The sequence below is a fragment of the Amblyomma mixtum genome, chromosome 8 (genome assembly GCF_055824585.1).
Source record: "Amblyomma mixtum isolate Tamu chromosome 8, ASM5582458v1, whole genome shotgun sequence".
Taxonomy (NCBI): domain Eukaryota; kingdom Metazoa; phylum Arthropoda; class Arachnida; order Ixodida; family Ixodidae; genus Amblyomma; species Amblyomma mixtum.
In genome coordinates this window covers 123,784,610-123,809,076 of record NC_143019.1, presented here as the reverse complement: position 1 = coordinate 123,809,076, position 24,467 = coordinate 123,784,610, and the positions used below count along the sequence as shown (strand labels likewise).

The window sequence follows — 24,467 nt, the reverse complement described above, 5'->3', positions numbered from 1 at the left end:
GAGACCTACCCCATGGGTTGGGATCAGCCTCAAACCCAGGGTCTCGCTAAGAAAACAATATCAAAAACAAACTCAACACCACTCTCTCTTCGGTAAGAGCATGCACATCCTCTCCCGTTGGGTCTCTCCTTCCGACCTGTCCCAGGCACACCGCCGCCCCCCTCTCCATTCGCACTGCAAGTTAAGTTCTTGGCACAGATGCGTACCCCCTGTCATCAGTGCGTGTCATATGCAAACAATAGATGAGAGAGAAGCCGGTACGGCACAAACGGTGGGACGCTCGGACAAGAGTGATCGATGAGCGGGCGGATAAGAGTGAGGAGTGGATATCGTTCCCCATATCGCCAAAAAAAACGCTCTCATCGTCCTTTCCTGGGCGCTCTTTGTCGGCTCGGCAAACCAGCTACCGAAGGGTTCCTGTTTTCCCCACACATTGATAGAGACACCGTAGTTGGAATCACCGTCCCTCAAAGACTCCTCGGCTAGGCCCCGCGGCAGCGTAGGCACTTGTGCGACCTTGGGTGCCTTTCTGACAATGACCTCCGGCGTGAGGGGGCCGCCACGTGAAGATAGCAGCGGTGCGGTGCCTCAAAAGAGCATGTCTAACTCCCCACCTGCACTGTGCTTGGGACGGCTGCCGTTTATAATGGACCGCCACTTCCGCGGGGGCAGCGCCCTGCAAAGTGGTTGTAGCTGGAAATGAGCGGCGGCCTTACAGCATGACCAGTGACCTAGGCAGGGAATGCAGCACGGTGGGGCTGAAACATTATGCAGGAAGCCAAAGTAAAGTTCAACAGTAACGGGAAGAAAAAGCAACTTACCAGTACCCTTCACGAAGAAAATAACAGCTATATAATAATAATAATAATAATAATAATAATAATAATAATATTAATCATAATAATAATAATAATAATAATAATAATTTTATTTCCTGTCAGGCAATACAATACAATTCCGGGCATGCCAAAGCCATCAGTGGCTTGTTGGGCAAAACCCGGCAGCAGGCGGCAAATCTCTTTTTTTCCTACTCAGGAAAAACATTTCAAATTGACAATGCACAAGGAAAAGAAAAAAACACTTCAAGGAAACACAATAAAGTCATTAACAACAGGAAATGATCAAGTGGTTTGCTTTAGGTTACTTACTAAAACCGAAAAAAAAAAAAGAAGGTGATGAGAGCGTTATACCCTAAGAACACAAGAAAACAAATCTGGAGCACTTCTTCCTTTATACTGTCTTTTCCTTTAAGACAGTGTAGGTTATGAGGGCTTTCTTTATTGCCTTCTTATTCTTCAGTACCTTTATTTCATTAGGTAGACTGTTAAATATTGCGGGGACATAAAAGCAGCGCTGGCTTTCTCCGTATTTAGTTCTAGTAATTGGTAGTTCATAGGTGGAGACAGAACGGAGGTTATGACCAGATGACCGAGCAACTTTGAATTCGTTAGTCCACATATGTCTGACGGCAGCATACTGAAGAAAGACATTGTTAAATTTTGGGAAACTAAAGCTAAGGACCAAATCCTCCTTAGGCACAGAAGTGTTGTACGCTACACTTTTTAACGCACTCTTTAACAAATTATTTACCCGCGTTTTCCAAAATTCCGCACAGTTAAAAAAACAGCAAATACCATATCGCAACACTGAGTAGCCTAATGAGTGAAGTATCACCCTTCTAACCGAGACAGGCGTGTATAATTTGACATTGTATAAAAGGCAAGACACACTTCTCAGCTGTTTACAAACATAAGATAGGTGAGAGCGCCAACTTAAGTCACAGTCTAGATAAATACCCATGTACTTTACCATTTCTTCATAGGGAACCGGTGAACATTGACAGGAACAGCAGTTAGAGGAATGTAGCCTTAGAGGAGCATCTAAGTTGAGAATCTTCGGAGGGCTTCTAAAACATACTAGTTGGGTCTTTGTGTTATTTATACTGATTAGGTTTGAGTCATACCAGTCTAATACGGCAGTCGCATCTTTTTGGAGCAGCTCAACACAGGCGTAATAGTCTTTGTGGCGAGAAATAAGAAGTGTGTCGTCTGCATATTGGTACGGGTTAGATGAAGTAATGCTTTGTTTCAAGTCATTCACAAAAATATTGAATAACAAAGGTGATAGAATAGACCCCTGCGGAACACCCCACCTAAGTTCTACGGGGGAGCTCCTCTTTTTTCCTATACAAACAAGTTGAGTACGATGACACAAGTAACTCTTCAAAAAGTCAAGGAAATGACCACGGAAACCATAAATATGCAATTTTTGAAGCAGTATTTGATGGTCTATTGAATCGAATGCTTTGGACACATCTAAGAACAGACCACAGGCAACCTGATTCAGTTCAAGAGTAGAGTGCAACAGGTCCGAGACGTCTTCCAGCAGGCTCAGTGTGCCCTTTCCTGCCACAAATCCGTACTGATTGTCTGCAATCGTTTGATGTGAATCCAGGAAACTGTGCATAACTCTGGACGCATGTTTTTCTAAAATTTGCGCTAAACAAGGCAACACAGATATCGGACGATAGTTTTTAATTTCTGATGAATCACCCTTTTTAGGCACAGGGATAACTCTTGCACGTTTCATAGAGTCGGGGACTTTGCCGGTCGCAATGATAGTGTTTAACGTACAGAGAAGCACGTTTTTCAGGACCTCGAAATTTCTAACAATATCATCCATACGAATGCCGTCGATGCCAGCGGACTTTCTTTTTTTGAACGACATCAAAATTTCCCGCATATCAGTTTCGCTCATTTCAGGCAGAAAAGCTGACTCAGAGATTGCGACATTACGCATGCGCGCCGATGAAGAAACACTCAGGGATTCAAGAGTACGCACGGATGAAAAATGCAGGTTAAATCCATCTGCAAGATCCTTGCTTACAGGGCCAAAATTTCGCTCGATAATCCCTTGTGTGTCACGAGGCTTGTAACCGCGCAGTTCATTTACCAGCTGCCACGTTTTAGCAGAGTCATTTCTGGAATCATAAAACCATCATGAATAATAATAATAATAATAATAATAATAATAATAATAATAATAATAATAATAATAATAATAATAATAATAATAATTATAACAACAACATCAATAATTTTTCTCTGTCTTATTGATTGGGGAAGGCAGGGAGAAAAGCCGAGTGATGGGCTTGACGAGCTGCCTCCCCCCATCAGCAGAACAGCGTAGCACCGGTGGAAGATAAAGGTGCACTTAACGACAGATCACAATCATGGGCCTTCAACAATCACAGACCAAAACGGCAACATTGGCCATGAACAAGCGCAGAAATTTGCCAGTTTAAAGAGAAATTGAAATCACACTTTCTTTGCGGAAAAAAAAAACGATTTTGTTCCTAGCTGCAGCAAAATATGGAGACTTAAGGTAAAAGTGCAAAGCTCTGAACACGTGGGAAATGTTTGCAATCAGAAAATAAGAAAATACAACAAAATGCCACATATTAAGCAATAAAATTCAGGTTTGACAGAAAGGGAAAAGAATCACGATCACGGCAAGTAAAACGAACAAAGCATTTCCTCGTAGAGAGTAAATATATCAAGAGTGCGAAAATGCAGCCTGAAAAAGAGCGTATCAAGAAGAAAGATGTTCAGTCGCGGATCAAACTACTCTGATATCATCTTTCAATGTTCATGCGAGTTGAAGGCCATGCCTATTAAGTGAATTCAACAACTTTGAAAGGTGATACAGTATCATTTGCCTGCCATAATTTGCGCTACAGAGCACCGGATTCCACATGTGTGAGTTAAGGGCAGATTGATGTGCTACTATTTTCTATACGGAAGCTGGTTCGCTGAAGAAACTGTCATTGTTTTTATTTCCTTTTTATAGGCTGTACCTAAGTGGTAAGTGCACGTATCGTATATGGCCATTACGTTATGTTTCTGAAAAAGCGGAAGCGGCGTACGGTTATACTAAAGCACGTTAGCAATATTTCTTAGCTTTTTTTTTCTGCTTTGGATATATTTGATGCATTTTATTTAGGATGGTCGTTTTCCAGTCCAAGTAACAGTATTTTATGTGTGAGTGGAACAGTGGATAGTGTGTGCGGATTTTAATCTTGGTAGGGATTATATGTTTCTTTATATTAGGGAAGTCAGCGACTCGAGAAAAATTTCTCTATGATACCATCAACTTGGGCCTCCCATGAAAATTTTTTTCTGAAGTCGACACCAACTATTTTAAAGTCTACAATTTCTATTGCGAAATTATTGTTATCCTTCGATGAATACATTGTTATTTTTTTAGCTTTTCACTTGTTTATTGCAAGATATACTACCGGTACTGAGGAATGGGGTGAAATGCGGAGGCTAACGAAGAGGCTTGCCATTCAATTCAGGACAAAGGAGCGACCTATGGAGAGGAAAGAGACTGATGCAGCGTTAGGACACATGAAGTGAGCGGGGTGCGTCTGAGAAGAAACGCAAGTTCATGCAATTCATGTCAAAATAAAAAAAAATGGGCAGGGCATGCAAGGCGAAGGCAATGTAGCCGAAAAGGAAAGCGTAGCAGGTGGCGACAGAATGTTTGCGGGCCGCAGCTAGAAATTCACCAGGATAATTTTAGAGATCTGTGCGAGGCCTTTGTTCTTCAATGGGAGTAGTTAAGCTTATGATAATAAACATGATTATGAGGCAGCCGTAACAGTTCTCTGCACCTCCCGTTCCAGGGCCACGACACGACTGCGATGGGAATCAGCTGGGCGCTGTTCCTCATTGGACACCATCCGAAGGAGCAGCAACTCATACACGAGGAGCTGGACCTAATCTTCGGAGAGGACAGAGAGCGCCACGTCACCTCCGAGGACCTGAAGCAGATGACGTACCTCGAGTGCGCGCTCAAGGTGAGAGATTGCGGTTCCAGATGAATTCTAAAAAGACAATAATGTTCAGAGTGCGCCGAAGAGAGATTCTCAAAAATATAAACAAGAAAGGGTGAAAATAGCGGGCGTTGTGATGTGGGTAAGTTGGCTCTTCCTCGCGAGGCTCTGAGCCACTTCCGAGGGCCTTCATTTCTTGAATAGTGTGACTCTCCTGCTACATTTACCAGGAAAAATCAATTCCTTCGTCTTCAGATCTCAAGTAACTGGCAGCTATTCTTCTTTCGCGTTGTTGCTAATTTTTATTAGCGTCGGGTTCGCCTACTTGCGCTGATGCTGCGACGCCGTACAGCATTTCAACGCCTGGCTTTAAAGCAACACTTTGTATTGAATGATGAGGGTCTTATGCTGCTGATGCGTATTCAAGATATGAACGGAGGTAGCTTGTGTGCAGAGGCCCTAGTCTTAATACTGGTACAAAGAAAAAATTAGTTTTGGCGTAGGTGTCTTAGCATGTCAGTGGCTTTAGATGAAACAGGTTGAATGGCGTCATTTCTTTGGTAGAATTTCTTGACCACTAAAATGTACGAAAGACAGTGCAATGCGGCAACGCAGACTGGTTAATGAAGTGTGTAAGATATATAACTTTAGTACTAGATGTTCGAAAACAGAAATAAATAATGTTTTATGATATCATGTTAAACCACAGTGGTATATAATCGCACGTACACAGTGTGTTCAGGAATTGCGCGAGCACACGGAGACACACTGTCTTCAAACTGCCGTACTCAACTATATTTTTATTCGTGCCTTAAATGCTCATGTGCATGCAGAGATTGTTCGGGAGCGTTAATTATAGAAAAACCTTGTGTGCATTATAACGTTGCTAGGAGCAACGCAAAATACAGTTTAACAGCGCAGAAAATGATTTTTAGTTGACAGAAATGACCGTCAAAGAGCCCTAACACATAAAATGATTTATTAAATGATGGGAACATAAATGAGGGACTAAAAAGAAATTAACCTAAACAATTCCAAACGCTCACATCTGGAGCTACACCTAACTGCACCACCACTCGACGCACGTGAAGGCAACTTGACGCTGGTGAGCTACCTAATTGGCCCGCCATCAGAGGTTCTCCACAAGTGCTGCACTGGATGTATTGGGAAAGTTGCGTCGGGCCTAGCCTACCTCAGTAGGCTCGATCCCCAGCTACGACTGGAACATTACTTCTACTGACAATCCTCCTTGCGCCGAAATTTATTAACCGCGTGAGGAACACGACGGAAGCAGAGAGCTCGGGAACTGATCCTGCTTGGGCTAGCGTTCCCGTTATGGGCCTAAATGCTTGAAAGCACTGAATGACGAGAACTTGCTAATTGCTAGAGGGCCAGTGTTGGACATAAATGGCAGAAAGAGGTCTTAGCTGATCGCTGGCGACAAGGGATAACTTGCACGCTTTAGCTGCCAATGACATTGGTTTGGATTTATTTCGTTTCGTTTATGAGGTTTAACGTCCCAAAGCGACTAAGGCTATGAGAGACGCCGTAGTGAAGGGCTGCAGAAATTTCGACCACCTGAGGTTCTTTAGCGTGCACTGACATGGCACAGTACGGGCGTGTAGAATTTCGTGTCCATTGAAATTGGAGCGCCGATGAGATTGGAGCCGGCGTCGCCCAGTGGGGTGACTTGGGCCATAACTGGCAAGGGCGTGTGGTTCTGCCAGTCAGTGCACAGAATTTGGTCTTGTATTTTATAAAAGTGCGAAATCATTATATTTCTCATCGGCAACGGAACGGCGTTGGCGTGAACTGGCAGCAGGAGCCAGAGGAATCCCAGTTGACGTCACAGCGGTATCAAAGAAAAATGAAATTTCTTTGGGGGTGCGGGGAAGTCATCGCAGAACTTTCAGTCTCCGAAGCAAGCAGGCCACAAAACTGCTTTGCTTCATGGGAAACAATGGTTAACATGGTATATGATTTGCCTTACGACTGTATGCTAATGAGTATGTGTGTGATTAGAAAGCAAGAGTAAAACGTTTAAATAAAAATAAAATAAAAGGAAATAAATAAACAATGTTATCGCTTTCAGAGCACGCAAGTAGTCAGGTGCTCTCGTTAATTTTTTCTCCATTAAGCCCGCGTGTAGTCGTTGTACGCAGAAGGCTGCGACCCGGAAGCTCTGAATGGCTTTCATGCTCGGAAACGGTGCCTCTAACTGGCCGAAAGCTCTGGATACACGATTTACAATCATGATGTTACCCTCACTGGGTTCGGGGGTCCGGGAATATGAGGGCACACCGCGAGTTTCACTCTCGATTTTCTCAGCAACGCAGCCACCTATCCTTGCTGAAAAGCGCTGGCAGTACACGGCAGAATGTGATGTGGACAGAGGAGATTAGGAAGTTTGCCGCGATGATATGCGGCGCAACTGGCACAGGACAGAGTTAATTGGAGGGATATGGGAGAGGCCCATATCCTACAGTAGACACAGACGGGCTGTTAACGCTGAATTTTCGTGCAGCCTTCAGCTATGGCCTGATTTCTCCTGAGAAGGACTTCACGTTGTATCTGCCCATTTCCGAAGCCGCATTTAGAGAACAGTATGCGCTCAGTCTTAAGCACGCGATTAAGCCGTGTGTGGTGGCCAGCTTCCGCCCAACCTGGTGGCGAACGTTGGCTTCACATCTGAGCCAGTACCCTTGACTGTTCAGGTTGGCTGCCGACTTCGAAATAGCGCTCTGCCGTTGCTCAGCAATTTCTCGTATCTTCGTGTTGTTAATAGGTTTCTTCATCTGTCGAAGACACCATATTTTGCTCTGCTCAGCGTGAACCTTGCTTTCTTCCAGGCAGTTAATACGTCCATCTCACCCAATGATCTTGTTAATCTCCTGTGTTTTTCTTCATTTATGCCCGTTCTCCTCGCAGGAATGCCAGCGCATTTACCCGTCCGTGCCGCTCATTACTAGAGCCTGCAAACAACCTTTCACAGTGGGTAAGAGACGTATTTCTGCCATTCATATTTTTAGTGCCATCTTGCAATTAGTTCATATTCTGCCACCAGGCTACGACACTGATCCATCACTGAGAAAGTGTCTACCCGTCTTGCCCCCAGCGACCCGAGACTGGTTTTGGTTGAGATGTTGAGATACGTGTCCGGTCCTTTCTTGACCCGTGCTGCGTGAAGGCTTTTCTTTAGCTCCTGCGCCTGCCTTAAGAGGACTACAAACGAACCAGGGCAAATCCGGCTGCTAGTCCCCGTCGTGCGTGGGGGGAGGTGTTGGCTGGGGTGGTTCCGCATGCTTCTTTCTCTGCCTGTCCCTTGCCAAAGCCAAAGAGAGTGGGGCTTCCTTTATTCGGTCTATGGTTCCGGAAGGGTGAAGGGAAAAAGTAGGAGAGCCGGGGCAAAAAGGTACCGTCTTTGTCCAAACGGCGTCAGAGGTGGAATGATCCTTGTTCCGAATAAGGATGCCCAGCACGGGAACAGAGGACCGTTTCCTTCCATCTCTTGTTTAGCCTTGGCTGAGTAGCCACAGAAAGCTGTACCGTCGATGTTACTATCTGGACGGCCTCCTTTGAGGGAATGTGCCGTTTCGTTCTTGACTTTTACCCGACTACAGACTTTACTGTTTTCAATGTCGTGGCTTATATTAGTGGGAGCAAAGAAAAAGAAAAAAAATAATGCCGCCCAGTCCGCATCGCAAAAGACACAACGTCAATACAGTGGAAACTTGGGAGAGTTAGTGATAATGGTCGACATAATTGCACAGCGCAAATTACAAAAACAAGGAAGGTGTGATATAAAGCAAATTATTTATGTTTATGTCCCATGTATATATTTCTAGTGTTTTTTTTTTTCAATGAACCTTATAGTTGAAATCGGTGCCTTTCTTGTGTCCTTCCTTCTGCCCTCGTCTTGTGCGCGTGCAATCATTTCGTCACTGTTGATGCATAGTAATATTAGTAGTAGTCGGAACACTCCTGGTCTAGAGTGTAACCTGCAAACTCTAGCGCTGAAAAAAAATATTTTTTTATCAAATGGTATTGATCTATGTTAAGAAAATTATAACAAAGACAGCTATACAATTTCGTCAACGCTCAGCGGATGCCTGTACAACTTTATAAACTATGGTTTGTAAAGAAAAAGGCAGAGAGAACTGGGCAATTGTCAATTTCTGTTTACCCTTGAGATGAATCGACATTGCGCAAGAGACGTGAAATTGTTATTGAGAGGGTTAGCATTGCAGGGTGTCGAAACGTGTTTAGCTCAGAATATTCGTTGTACATGCGGCGGCACCTTGCCACCAATTCCGATCAACTTAGACGGAATTTTGCCAAGGTTCACAAAAATGCAGTATACAGAGGCATACCATTCACGAGGCGGACTCGAGACTTTTTTATAGACATTGTACGAAGAAGAAGCGGGGGGGGACGGGGGGGGGGGGGGGGGGCGAGGTGTGCAGGAACGCTGCCAAAAAAAAAGGGGTCGGCTACAAAGCGATAGTTCTGTAGGCACTTAGGGCGACCCCTTCTCCTCTCTCGTTTGGACCCTCAACTGCGTGCTCTTATTCATTTTAGACGTACGTCTTTCTTGCATCCAGTTTGCATCATTAGGTTGCTTATACCCTCCAGAATTTTCCATCGCGTGCTGAAATGTATATCTTTCTTGCCTTGCGTCGATTTGCCTCGATTTGGTTGGATCAAAGATTGAAAAAGTGCGCCCGCGTATGTGTGTGTGTATGCGTGCGTGTCCACGCGCGCGTACCTGGAAACTGAAGGAACAGCTGCTATTTTCACACCGTCTATTGTCAGGAAACTATAGGCTCGTTTACATGAACCCGACTTCGGCGGGTCGAGCCAGGAGATCGAGTTGAGCAAGGTCAGCCCAACTTGACTGCATGTTTACATGAACTCGATTTTAGCGAGTCGCGACCGCTTCAACAGCAGCGGCACAAAGCGTAGAGCGGCGCAGCGGGAAAGGGCAGTGGCAGCTTGGAAGATTGCGGCATGCACGGCTGCCTCGGAGGCGCTACGGCGCAAGCGAATAACACGTTCGCATTAGGGGTGTGCGAATATCAATTTCTTCGAATACGAATCGAATACGAATACTTGGCTCCGAATATCGAATCGAATATCGAATAATCAAGGACAGACACATTTAACCACTACAAAACATTTATTTGAGCACTCAAGAACATCACAGTTAAACTATCGATAATTAAATGAACACAAAAGGTACGTGTGGCTGCACAAAAGTATCAGTCTCGAACATTATTCTTAGAAGAGTGGAAGTATCAGAGAAGATGGCTGGTACACAGCATTGATTAAGGCTAGCTTGCCATCAGCACGAACGCGCGTTGCTGGGATGAACATAAAAGGTTGTCGTGAAGGAAAACCCGCTGCTCCACATGGTCAGGCAGAAGTAGTTCCCTTCTAGCTGAAACGACTCCTCCAGCCACAGAAAATGCCCTCTCACATGGCACTGAACTGGCACGTATTGCAAGGTACTTCGTGCACAGCTCTGGCTATACCAGCTTCGCAGGTATAGCCACAAAGAAGCTCACCAGCGCAGTCAGCTACGGCATGGCCCTTGGAGGAAGGAATGCGCATTGCTGTGGGCGCCGCCTTGTTGTTATGTCTCTGTCAATAGGGCTTGCGGACCGAAATGAACGCCGGTGCTCACAATTAATATTCGGCTAGATACGATTATTCGCGTCGGGTCGAATATTCGAGACAACACGAATACCTGGATTTCGAATCGAATACGAATACTAAAAATATAATATTCGAATTATATTCGAAAATTTCGAATATTCGCACACCCCTAGTTCGCATTTATCACCTCTCCTTCCACTAACTCGACTCAGACCGGTTTACTTGCTATCTGCTGTTGGGGTCGAGTGAGTCAACCCACCCCCTGCAGCGGAGTTGACTCGCTCCCTCGACTCCCGGACCCGACTCTTAGGTGTTTACATGAACCCAGTAACCGGTTTTCAGCTCAAATCTTCAACTCAACCCGTCATGTAAACAGCGCTTATAACGTGCTTGTAATCATTTTCCGAGAATTCCTTTTCCTGCGGCGGTAGTCTACCCCGCCTGCAGGAGGGGCGCGCAGCAAGGGGAGCGGGCGGTCCTTTGTGCCAGTTCCCGAAAAGGGGACTTCTCAGCACTATAGTCGGTTACAACTAAAGAACGAAGCGGCACACGCAACTCAAAGGGAGCTCTCCAGCCAATCACGTCGATTTGTGTGGCTGTGCATGCAGCCAAGCCTGCGAAAGAGTGCGAAGGAGTCGGCGCTTTGTCCCCGTGTCGCCGAGGGTGGATGTCCTTTGTTCGGGATAAGGCTAAAAGAATAATAACGCAAAAAGAAAGGAAAAGATTTTGCTGCCCCGGCATCCGCCATCGTCTCTAGGAGCACCTGAGCTGGAGCAGGGGAAAAGACAGGGAGAAAGGCGAAGGTACTAGTCGGTGTGGTGCCCCCGTTTATTGTCTCAGCTGCACTGGCCACTAAAGGGGAAGGGTGGGGGGAGAGGGCTGGGCTGCTCACCTTTCGCATATGTCCGCGCAAGAGCGTCTTTTGCGCAAAAGCGCTGAATGTTACAGGTGGGGTCATATTCGGCAACAGACGGTCGTGGCAGCATCAGTCTCCACCGGTGCTGTTCGGTCTCCACCGGTGCTGTCGCGGCGCACCTTTGGAGACCGAACAGAAAACTTCTCGGTCGACGCGCTTGGCTGGGTGGTCTCCTTTGAAGGGCATGTGCTGTTTCGTTCTTGAGTTCTACCCGACTTATATACCACATGGATTCGTTTCAGCGGTGGAACATGGCGCCCTCTGAACCACGGCATTCGTTTGAAAGAAGTGCGAGTCTAGTTCAGGAAAACTGCACCTGCTCCATGGTTAGTGCTGAAATAGTGCAGCTGCAGCCGCCATGGAAGCAGATGATGGTTTGCGGGTTGTGATAAACGGCGGAGACTCAAGTAACTTTCACTCGTCGACAAGCTAGAACGCTGCTCGAGTTCTCCAAAGAAACGGATCGAGGCTGGTTCATGGCAACATGTTATTTTGGTGTGCTGTTTGCACATTTCTTCATGAGATACGAGATGTTGGCTGCCGCTGATGTAGGCTGTAAACAGTTGGCTGCAATTCATTGGCATCGCAAAGCCTAGCGACGACCAGGCCTGCAATCGACCATCCGTTTTGGAAGCAAACAGTGCCAAACTGCGTTCAAAGGGCCGGAACTAGAGGTACACACCCGCCGCACCGCCGCTGCCGCAGAACTTTGCCGAACTGGTGCATTGAGTACAGGCGAATCGAGCGCTCTCCAACTTCCGCTCCACAGCGCTAGCCGGAACAACGAACAACCGGCAGCACGAAGCGAAAGCCTGTCTCTTCCCTTTCCTGTCGCTTTAGCAATCCCAAAGCTGTCCTCGAAAAATAATACGACGCCCAGAATGCGTTTCGTAGCGTCAGGTGAAAAAAATTGCCAGTGGCTTAGCTCTGCTATGCCTGGATATACGTAGTGTAAAGCGCTCCGGTGTTTCGGCCGCACGTCTCGCCTTGGCTGCTCAACGGCGAACTGCCAGGCGACAACCTCGGGATCGGAAGAATTTACATTTTCCAGTTTTCTGCGGCGTTTGGCAGCGGCTCGACTCTCCTTAGCTTACCAGAGCTTAGATGTTGAGCGCAACCGTCATTTCTCCGCGCACCCTCCTCGCGCATGCGCAGTAGCGCGCGGCGCAACTGTCGTAAACACGAGGTCACGCGTCGGAGAGGAGCGCACGCCTGCGGCGCCGGCAGCGAGGAGCTCGCACCGGCTGTGGCAAGGAGGCGACGCACCTGCGGACCTGCGCCTCTCGTGGCGTCACGCGGTTCTCGCGCATGCGCATAACAGGCGGCGCACACTCGCGCAAAACTCGGCTCTGACCCGCGTAGTGTGGCTTTACTAGCTTTACGCTACAAAACAATCCAGCAAAGCAATATGGCGGAAATCTGCTTGGAAGTTCGACACACACTACATAGGGCAAAATCAAGGGAACCGTGCAAACATCGTAGATCTATCGTTCCCTCTCGTGAACACCTCCTGATTGTAAATATTTAGCAGCGCCACACTCGTTATTTTTTTTAACTGTGATTATTTAGTACACGGGCATGTGTGTAGATGGCGCTACTTACTACATTTATCTGGGTTGGGCATCGTTCGAAGCACGCGATGCTAAGAGTAAAATACTATATGAAGAACGCCTGAGGAAATTGGACGATAACAGATGGGCAGCTAAGGTATTTAAATATTTATACAGAAAGAACGTTGACTCACAGTGGCGGAAAAGAACTAGAAAACTAACCAGTAAGTATGCCGGTCATGAGGACGGAGAAAGAAAGAGCATTAAACGAAAGGTTAAAAACGCGGAAGTTCGAAATTGGATAAATTCAATGGAAAAAAAACATAGTGTAGAACTATATCGATTCTGGAAAAGGCAGACCAGGAAAGAATTTTTCTGTGATAACTCAAGAGGTAGTGCCCTACTTTTTGAAGCTAGATCAGGGTGTCTTAGAACGCGCAGCTACAAAAAGAAATTTAACGAAGAAGATGACACATGTGCAGTGCGTGGTAGATCTGTGGAAACAATTGAACACCTCATAATCAAATGTGATGGTATCCATCCGGATGTCGATGCAGGCACAGTCACTCTTTCTGAGGCCCTAGGGTTTAAAGATAACAATGGTCATGTAAATAAATCTGCAGTGGAGGTGAGCAAAAAGCGATTGGAGGATCGGTGGCTGAAAAGCAGAGATGTGGCATAAGGTTAGAATTGTAGGAAACCGTAGGCAAAGGTGATGGAGAATCTTAATGAGAATTGCCAACACAGTAAACAAAAATAATAAAGAAAGAAAAGCTGAGCATGGTGGCAAGTGGTATGATGACTCCCAGGGATCGGTAAAGGTAAAGGAGGGAATGACCAATCCCGCATATATAAATATTAACCTGTCATCGCTATCCCAACCCTAGCAAGCGCACTTCGCATTTGGCCTCACTACGCAAATGAATAATCATTTTTTGCTTGTTTCATGAGTATGTGGCGACACACTCCGCGCATATTTCCGCGCAGACTCCGCTTTGTTATCATCCGGCCCAGCATAACACGGCTACAGGCCGGAGCGCGTTACCGATAAAACACAGTGTCACTGCTGCGTCACCCGAGTCTACAAAAACAGGCTGCTGACAGTGGGTACAAAACAGGCTGCCCGGCTGGGAAGGGCGGATTTTTCCTTCCGCTAACGAGACGAGAGTAGCGTTGGTAGGCTCCTCCGCTGCCACCACAAATCGAATAAACAGTTTTTACGTTTTTATGTTGGGATTCGTCCTTCAGCAGAAACGACATCCCACATCTGATGACCCGGACAACGAACAAGAACGCATCGCCATGAACGTGCAAGAGCAACAGCTTCCGGAACGGCATGGCCAAATCAATGATGCCGTGCAGCAGCATTCCGCCGGCTCCGCCGAGGACGTCACAACCTCGGTAGACGGCATCCTGCACGCTGCCCCGCACGGCGTCTGGTAGGTCGCTGTCAAGCTTCCGCCGTTTTGGGCTGACTCGCCCGAGGTATGGTTCGCCCAAGTCGAGGCCCAGTTCTCCCTCGCACACGCCACGCAAGACCGGACCCGCTGCAATCATGTCGTCCCCACCTCGATGCCCGCTACGCAGATGAGGTCCGGGATATCCTTGGCAACCCACCAACGGCCAACCTTTACCGACACGTAAACAGGGAACTCATCCGCCGCCTGTCACTTTCGGAAGACCAGAAGGTGTGACAACTACAGTCCGCAGAACTTGCCGAAGGGTAGCCTTCGCAGCTCCTCCGCCACATGCGTGCTCCCGCGGGCAACGTAGCAGTCCAGATTTTGTTACTGCGAGCACTGCGAGTACCGCACGTCCAGGCAATTCTGACGCTACCTCTCCACCAACTTGTTGTCGCCCGCCGTCCAGGATGTCGCCCAACCGCTGAAAACCAGACAGCGTACGCCCCGCATCGACAATATCAATCGACAGCTCAGCTCCCTTCAACGACGCCTAGATCAACACTTGCCGACGCGCCCCCGCAAAGCCGTGACACCACCCCGTCGCAGCAGCCTGGTGACGACGACTGGTGCTACTATCATCGACGCTTCGGGGACAGAGCAGGACAATGTCGACCACCCTGCTCCGCTGGACATCAGGGAAACGCCAACGGCAGCTCCCAGACACGGCTGCGAGCTGCCAGCCTGGAGGCCGTCGCATCTTCGTCACCGACCAAATTACAAAGCAGCGATTCCTTATAGACAGCGGTTCCGACATCTGCTGCTACCTACAAGCCCACCTTCAAGGTACCCGTCCTCCTACGTCTTTCGAGCTCAACGCAGCAAACCAGTCCACAATCAAGATTTACGGCTCGCTCCACCTGCACGTCCAGTTTAAAAACCTATGCCGTGGCCTTCATTGGAATTTTGTCATCGCCGACGTCATCGAGCTAGTCATCGGCTCATACTTTTTGGCGCACTACAACCTCCTTCCGGACTGTCTCCACGACCATCTCATCGACGCGACAACAGGGCATTCTTCACCAGGACAGCGAACTACTACCCACCAGCCAAGCATCAAAGTACTCGGTGTCGAAAATCAATCACCGTACCACGCCATCCTCGCCGAATTTCCCGGTTTGAAGCTCCCTAGCGGGTTGCAACATGATGGACTAGTTCTAAGAAAATTTTACTCGAACAAAATGGAGAAGGAGGGACACGGACGAGCGTACGTCCATGTCTCTACTCCATTTTGTGCCCGTTTTGTTAGCACAATGTTTTTCATGAAATCTCAAAGGATCCGCAAGTGAAGTACCGTATAGCAGCGCTTTTGGAGAATAGATGGAGTAATATTAGATATCATAGAGCTTCCCACGCCTAGGATCATAGAAGGAGCACATATAAGTAGCACGCCAAGGGCGGGTACATACTGCAATATTTTGGATTACGAAAGAGGGAAGAAATAGATGCAGGTTACCTTGTTATTAAGGATATCATAAATGACAGCAACGAATTCTTCAGCAATGGCAAATAAATGGCAATTATAGCTATTAAGATTAATAAAAGATGCCAGCGAGAAATATCCCAGGCCTCTGACCTGACATTGGCCACGGGGCAGTCGATATGTTCTATGAAGATCCCAAACCATAATGTATAAAATAACATAGTAGACTGCGCTAATGCCTGACGTGAATGCGAAGGCAGTTATGAAGGTGGCTTCTGATAGGCAGCAGCCGTGGCCTATCGCCGCTTCACGCTCATTTTCTAAGTGTTGTAGTAAATTGGAATGTGCTGGATAAGTGTTTCCCAATCGCGGTTTACTTGAAAATGACGGCAACTTCAATATGATAGTTTGGCTTCATGCTGCAGCCAAACTTTTTGTACTAAATGTTGCCACGCCTAACGCCATCTGTCGGATCACGCGCTGGCCTCTGTCGGAAACGAAACCCTTTCGATCGCATGACGCATGCTCACCTCTCAATGAGGATCAATCTTTGCCGTGCTACAGCGGCGCTCTTAATGGTCCCTGAAGATTCCGGTTGCCACGGACTCAGTGGACTACTGTTTTCCGGCGTAGCTGCAATTTAATGATTTGCACGCGCCACTGTCTGGCTTAAGTAGTGTTGCCAGCTTTAGGATATCATTACACAGCATGGTTACATTCGGTGGAGTTGAGATCCACGATGACTGTTTCTATAACTATTTTTGTGCATTGTCTTTTAGACAGCAGTGAGCTGCATTGTTCTATTTGTTGTGTTTTTGCTTATTGTAGTTTCATTCAAAATTTTATGCTTCGCAATTTCAAGGGAATAATTTTTTTGTAGAGTATGACGTCTGCATTTCTGTTGTATTCCTCATTTCCACTTGTTACTTGTATTTATTCCATGAGGGTTTTAACTAAATTAGCCGTTTAACGAAATCACGTATCGGTTATGCACCCTCTAGTGAGACAGAGACAACAGGGCATATGTACTGATAGAGCGGAGAATGGAAAACGAAGAGCGGCTGTTGAGAATGTGTGGGTAGCAAAGTTGTAACCTATCGCACAGCAAGACGACTTCTGGAAGTGAACTGGCACCCGGAATCTTTTCAATTTCACAGTCTTTGAAGCCGCCTTTAAAATAATTTCATGTCTATTCAGGTGGCAGAGATCGTAAGGGTTTCATGTACAGCGTACTCATTCTTTCTGAGGGCTAACTACAAACGTACGCACATATTGTTTCATCAATTCATCGCAGCCGCAGCTGGTGTGGGCAGGGGTGTCAGCCGTACCTCTGAGGAACAAGCACTGAAGCACTGAATAAATCTGAGCGAGATGCTCCGTGGTTTCTGAAAGCAACGCCAAACCACAGGAGACTCGGCGAAGTTGATTCACGTCGCTTTTGCCAGCCTGCAAGATAGAGGAGACACATAGAAATCTCAGTGCATGAGAGTTTTTATATTTACCTTTCTAGACATTCGGCCACTGCGACCGGGGTCGAAAGGGCTACATCGTGCCGAACAAGCAAGCGATTAATGATACTGCCGCCTCGTGCAGTGGTGCAGAATTCCTAGCACTCATACGCAATACACCTAGAACGAACCTAAAATTTCGTACACTAGAGATAACTAGCTAATAACAAAGGTGGCTTCCGCGTTACCAGCCGGCGCAGCCATCTTCCGGTTACGCATTCTTCCGCCCTCTCTGTGCTCTCTTTCTGCGGCAACCTTCTAACTCAATCTTACACGGGAACCTACGTTCCTATCGTTCCCGTATAAACCGCCTTCCAGTTGCGCAATCCTGAACTCTTGCGATCGCCTTTTCTTTCCATAGAATTCCTTCTCCTCCTTTCCCTAGGTCTTCAGCCTCCGGCAATGCTAACTAGTACAACTGCGACGACGCAGAAGCTGAGAAATGTGCGTTTAACACCTGTCGCTGTAAAATATAATTGGTAAACAGTACTGCTTAAAGCGAGTTCATTTACCTTGTACAGATATGCTTGCAGTCTTTTTAAATCTATTCTCGAGGCTAATATGGCTATCGTCACGGCATACACAGGGCCGCATATATTATTGCCTCCGCACTTGCTTCCTTATACTTTCTGTTTGAACTATATGACCCCAAAGTCGCTGCTTTCGTGTTTCCAGGCGGAACAACGCTGCCCAAGGGCTCCATCATCAACGTAGATACGTACTTTTTGCACCGGGACCCTGAAGTATTTCCGAAGCCCGAGGAGTTCCACCCTGAACGCTTCTTCCCGGAGAGCGCCAAGGGACGCCACCCGTACGCCTACATCCCTTTCTCGGCCGGTCCGAGGAATTGCATCGGTAGGTGGGGCACTCCAGTCGTTGGCTTTCTCAGCTGAAGCGCATTTGTGGGGCTCTTCACTCTGAACTAGAGCTGGCACTTTAGATACCGGTAAGCGCTACAATCTGCAGTAGCGGTGCAAAACTGCCAGGTTTCTTTTTTTCAGGGAAGGCGAGAAATGGACACCAGCGCAGACTACCATTTATTGGATGCGTACTTTGTATTAACGCTTGAGGCACGTGCGCTTTCTTTACACAACGAAACACTGCGGAATTTTCTCACAGACAAAACAATACTGCTTCAGAAAAACCGAGATTGCGCCTACTTTCACGTGGCTCTTGCTTCCCTATCTGGAATTATCTTCCTCGTCTTTTCACCCTCCTGTTTGAGAAGGAAATATGTTCTATTGAAGGTTTAAATTCACCCCGCCGCGGTGGCTAAATGGTTACGGCGCTCGGCCGGTGGCCCGAAAGACGCGGGTTCGATCCTGGCTGCGGCGGCCGAATTTCGATGGAGGTGAAATTCTAGAGGCCCGTGCACTGTGAGATGTCAGTGCACGTTAAAGAACCCCAGGTGGTCGAAATTTCCGGAGCCCTTGACTACGGCGTCCCTGATAGCCTTAGTCGCTTTGGCACGTTAAACCCCAATAAACCAATAAACCAAATTGAGGCGGAGACATTCCGGTCCTCCCGAAGTGCGGGAAAGCGCGGCGTTCAAAGAGCACCGGTGTTCTTTCCACCAAATATGCGTCCATCGCTCTACCTGGCGTATGCCGCCCGCGGAAGAATATAATCGGGTGGAAAACTTTATCAAAAACAGGTCGAAATTTTTCACATCCTTCATCCCGCTTGCCGGATTCTCGATGCTTACTTCACAATGCATTAAGAAGATGTCGCCAGAAATTTAGTGTTCAGAAAAAGCCATACGGGCTTCTATGAAAAACAGCCTACATTCAAGGGGCATCGGAGCGGAGTTCAAATTTTTCTGCATCTTCTTCCCATGATCATTCACTAACTATATATGTTAGCTCTAACGTGTGTTTTGACACTTCTTGTGGCTGGTGTATTATACAAAGGCTCGGAAACGTATTACAAATCAATTCAAGAATAAATATATTCGTCGCCTGACGTATGTACAGTCGAACATGTATACAAAAGACCTAAATGCTTGAATACAAATTACAATGCAAGAACTGCTGGTTATATTTTTCCCCTTGAACTGTACTTAGTCACCAGAATTTCCAAATAAAGCTTAATTTAAATACAGGCGCGCACGTTTTGTAGCTCTAGTGGGCTTAATTAATTGCTATATTTCTCTGTTTGCGTGTATTTCTCTTTTTATTGTTTTTCTAAGTACATGTGTCACACCGTTTTAAAGGATTTTTGTACGCTGCCGCAGTTAGTGATTCGCCACTGAATTGGCTTTATGCCCTCCCAGCAGCAGGCACTCAGTGACGTTTTCTATGCGGAAATGTTTTCCTGTGTCTGTATCTGTTATCAATGTTACTGATGTGTTCCAACAGTGTTTGTGGTTTTTTTAAGTCGCAACATGAGTTGTGTTTAGAGAAAGAAGACTCTCAGAAATCTCTGCTCTCCACTAGACTTTCTTGGCGCTAAAGGGGAACAACAGCTTCCTTTAGCAAAGCGGGAGCCGAAGTGTTCAAGCATTTTGTGTACAATGACTGGTCACTACGAACGCGTCAGAGGCAGACGTGTCGGCTAAGCGCACACTAATAACACACAGTTCTAATGAGTGATCGTCTTTGAGAAATGGGATACTGACTAGCTAGCTTTCTATGCTGTAGACGATAGAAATACATTTGGCTTGAATTTTAGTTTAGTGAACCAAGAAATGAACACAAAAACATTATTATCGGAGACGTGACAAAAGTATGTTTTTCGTGCAAAACGTATGTGGAAAATAAAATGGAGCGTAAATCGCCTTGTTCTCACCAGGACAAATATTTTTCTTTACGTGAATAGATTTTTCGAGCCGGACGTAATATCCTGTCTACGTAAAAGCATGGCGGGAAGACAAACGCATCTGGTGAAATCTCCTTTGTCTTAAAAAATTGTCATGAGGTAAATGATTAGTGCCACGTGACCACGTATATACAGGAACCCCAGAAAGGTCTGCTGGTTTCCTTCAATAAAAATAAAAATCGTCGTCCTCCATGGCTGGAACCAAACATCAAACTGTCAGCGCAGTAGTAGCACGAAACTGCACAGCTTTACTTGTCTACCATATGGCCGCGCTAAGGTTGATACAGATCGCGAGTATTTTACTGGCTCCTAAGAGCACCTCTCAGCCCATTTCAAACCACAGAACGTTGAACTCGTGTACTTTAACCGAAGATATCGGCATAATGCTGGTGTGCCAAATTTTGGTCAAAACAAAATTTCATGCGTGTTAATGTAACACCTTCCATTATCAATTGCTCCTTGAAGCTGTCGGTCGTGTACTCAGTGCCCTCCTCCCGCCTCCCGAGTGGTTGCAAATGTGTCCACTGATTGTTCCTAGTTGAAACCAGCAGCAATATGCAGGCAGCCACTCACAGATTCTGCCCCTTCGATCGGCGGTACGGCAGTCCGCCGATCCACACAAATCTTCCCCACACGCTAAAAGAAAGTAGTTGAGGTTACTACATTTTGGGGTAGCAACAACCATCACATATATGACTAACTATGTAGTAACTGTACGTAGTAACGGCAAGGTAGTAACGTTTACTACCACTAGAGAGGTAGCAACAGTAACTACCTGCCGGGACATTTGCTAGATGTCCTAGATTGTTAGATTTGCTGCCATTCAGGAAACCTTTTTCATTATATAAAAACATGGGCCATTCAGTAGGAGTGTCACCAGGAATGTTAGTATACATGCATTTGCATATTACGATCATCCATATCCAGATCAAGGTAGTAATGGTTACTACCAGGGTTACAATGAGGTAGTAAAAGTGTAGTAACTGCCAAAAACGTAGCAACCGCAGAAGTCACTACCTTGTTACTACTTAATTTTCTCTTGAGGTATAACAAGCTCGTAGGAACAGAGTACACAGTTAGTAAGGGCTAAAAAAATGGTGTATCAGCAGCCGTTACTGCGTTTCACTACCTTTTTTTCTAAGAGTGAACAGTGGGGTCACTAATTCTAGCGCATGCTTTACAGCATCACTTACATTGTTTGTAATAAGGGAGTAATTACTCATTGACGTCCACCCGAGCGCAGCCATACGGCCACAAAGGAAAGCTATACAGCTTTCACAGAAACTTCGTAGTTAAAGAAAAATTCGTCCTGGTCCGGGGTTCGAACCCGGGACCTATAACTAGTTATAGATCAATTCGCTCTCGCCCTACCATAAGCTTGCCGTCCCGGTTAGCTCAATTGGTAGAGCGACTGCTCCGGTGTGGCGGTGGTCCCGGGTTCGAACCCCGAACCAGGACGAATTTTTCTTTAACTACGAAGTTTCTATGAAAGCTGTATAGCTTTCATTTGTGGCCGTATGGCTGCGCTCGGGTGGACGTCAATGAGTAATTACTCCCTTATTACAAATCTACTCCACCTTGGGGGGGATTCCCCTAAAATATTTGGTCAACACTGTTCCCACTTCGAGTTATAGATCAATTCGCTCTCGCCCTACCATAAGCTTGCCGTCCCGGTTAGCTCAATTGGTAGAGCGACTGCTCCGGTGTGGGGGTGGTCCCGGGTTCGAACCCCGGACCAGGACGAATTTTTCTTTAACTACGAAGTTTCTGTGAAAGCTGTATAGCTTTCCTTAGTGGCCGTATGGCTGCGCTCGGGTGGACGTCAATGAGTAATTACTCCCTTATTACAAATCTACTCCACCTTGGGGGATTCCCCTAAAATATTTGGTTTACATTGTTTGTCTGTGAATTTTTTCATGCGTTCCGTGTTCCAGGTCAGAGGTTCGCGCTGGCCGAGGAGAAGATCGTGGTGGCCAACATCCTCCGTCGCTTTAGTGTACAGTCCCTTGATCAGCGGGACCAGGTGGCGCTCGTCTCCGAAATTGTCCTGCGGCCTCGCACGGGCCTCAGGATCAAATTCACGCCGCGGTGACGCAACAGCGGAAGCAGCACTTGGAAGCGCGTCTTGAACTTACTCCTGACTTAGTAGATGCATCAGTTCGAGAACTGTTTTGGAGGAACGGAAGAGTAGCATGAAAGAAGACAATAAACATGGTGCCTTATCCTCAGCTGCTTTGTGTTCGGAAATCACGACTAGGCCTGAATTGTTAACTATCTTGTTACTGCTTCGTAAGCAAATCGTTTGCAGCTATACTGCAGCTCCTTTCTTTTCGGGGTTGAAAACTGGTGCACCATGTGCACGAGACACCCTGAAAGAACGTATGGTTTAGATAATCAAAGAACGACCTAAGGAACATGCGAGCTATTGGAAAGCATTGCCGCTATTTCGTTTTGATTGAAGTCTCAGCCTATTCAAATTCGATAAAGATCCTATTCTATTCCATTGTAGTTTGCGCAGTTGTAAGCACTAGAATAAACTATTGCAAGGTAACATTTCTTTTTCAGACTTTTGACGAAGTCATACCGTTTTGAAGAGTCGCATGTTTTATAACGTCGCCACTTTTTGACCGACACCAGCTTTTCGTGTCGAGGAGCCGCGGCTGTCCGTTATTATCTTGCCTCAAGGAAATGCAGATACTTTGCTGCTCGACATCGGGACCCGGCAACAGATTCTAAGAGGCACTTAACAACTGCGCTCGTGGTTCATGCCTGAATGCTTACAGGCGAAGCTTTTTTTTCACCTCCACCTCGAAACTAAGGGTATAATATTAGGACAAGCTGGTATTTAATGCAGCGGCAATGGCAGGGGGAGGCAGCCGCCGCGGTGGCTCAGTGGTTATGGTGCTCGGCTGCTGACCCAAAAGACGCGGGTTCGATCTCGGCCGCGGCTGCCGAACTTCGAGGGAGGCAAAATTCCGAAGGCCCGTGTACTGTGTGATGTCGGTGCACGTTAAAGAACCAGGTAGTTGAAGTTTACGGAGCCCTTCGCTATGGCGTCTCGCATAGCCTCAGTCGCTTTGGGACATTAAACCCCATAAACCAAACCAAACCAATGGCAGAGGGAGAGGGAGGGAAAAGGAAGCCAAAAAAAACCAGCCTGCATACGGTACGTATTGTGTTGAGACCCACTTCATAAGCACTGCTTGCCAGAGTAGGCAGAAGCTGATTGGCGGCCGCACGAGACACGTGGTCGTGTATGCATTAACGCTGAATAAAAGTTTCTGGAGCCAGGTTACGTCCATGTTTTTCCTCTTTCATCCTCGTTCTTGACCCATTTTTTTTCGTTGCTGCGCCTTAATTGTAGCAACGTTAGGCATTCCTACATTTCAACCGAAACCGCAAAGTACCAATTTTTTTATAGAAGAATACAAATTTTTTTGTCTGGTGCTCGTGTATCCATACCGTAAAAAAAAACTGCTTTGAGGATCTGGAATAGAAATTTTGGGACTGAGTTCATTTGTAAGAAGTGATGTAAAGAGATCAGCGCATTTCAGGCTTCTTAATTTGCTTCATGGAGTACAGAGATGGAGTGCATTAGTACAGACTCGCGATACGTTCGATCTAAAACTATTTCCTGCCTAAACCACACACTTGTTCGCATTAAAATAGGTACATATGTAGAACTGGGTCGTCAAAATGCTTAATTAGCACGTTTTCATGCAGTTTTCATGCTTTTCTCTTTTTACACTAAAGCCGAAATGGGCAACTAGGCTGGATTGCAGTAACCAGGGGCAAGTGCTACACGATAATTCTGACGACTCAATTCCAACTGTGTGTGCAGCTTCGAGGCGAAAGAGCTAACGATTCAGTCTGAAAGTGTTTTCTCGATCGAGCGTATAATGGCACCACAGCGCCTCCGGAGGCATTTCAGTGTAGGTGACCCCTACTGTGTTCTGCACTTTCATCTTTGCTCTGGTCCATCTGCAATCCATACTCGAAACAGTGGCCTCACTGCCGCCACTCGCAGCAGAAAATGTCAAATTTTTAGTAATTGCTTTAAGCTGCGCTTTACATCGAAGCTTTATTGCTTTCAAACTTAAAAACAGGATGCGAATAAGCCAAGGGTTAATCAATCAATCAATCAGCCTTTTATTTTCTCTATATTAGAGAAGGAGACAGGACTAAAAGCTCGAAAGCTTGACAGAGGTCCTGCCCCCTTTTTTCACGCTGGCATTGCAACAGACAAGCGGCAATAAATTCTGCGCTATACATTATAGCACAAAAGAAAATAACACACCTTG

The 24,467-nt window shown here is 46.5% G+C and overlaps 2 pseudogenes across 1 annotated transcript in view; both read left to right on the top strand.

Annotated features, from left to right (window-relative positions):
• Positions 1-22,394, top strand: part of LOC149334207 (cytochrome P450 4c3-like) — a 78,355-nt pseudogene extending 55,961 nt beyond the window's left edge. Inside the window, exons 9-12 of the transcript XR_016284731.1 lie at positions 4,688-4,861; positions 7,766-7,832; positions 18,025-18,204; positions 22,101-22,394. The product of XR_016284731.1 is annotated as a cytochrome P450 4c3-like (transcript). The remainder of the gene's footprint in view (positions 1-4,687; positions 4,862-7,765; positions 7,833-18,024; positions 18,205-22,100) is intronic.
• Positions 14,186-15,719, top strand: LOC149334208 (uncharacterized; annotated as a pseudogene).
• Positions 22,395-24,467: the final 2,073 nt, after the last annotated feature.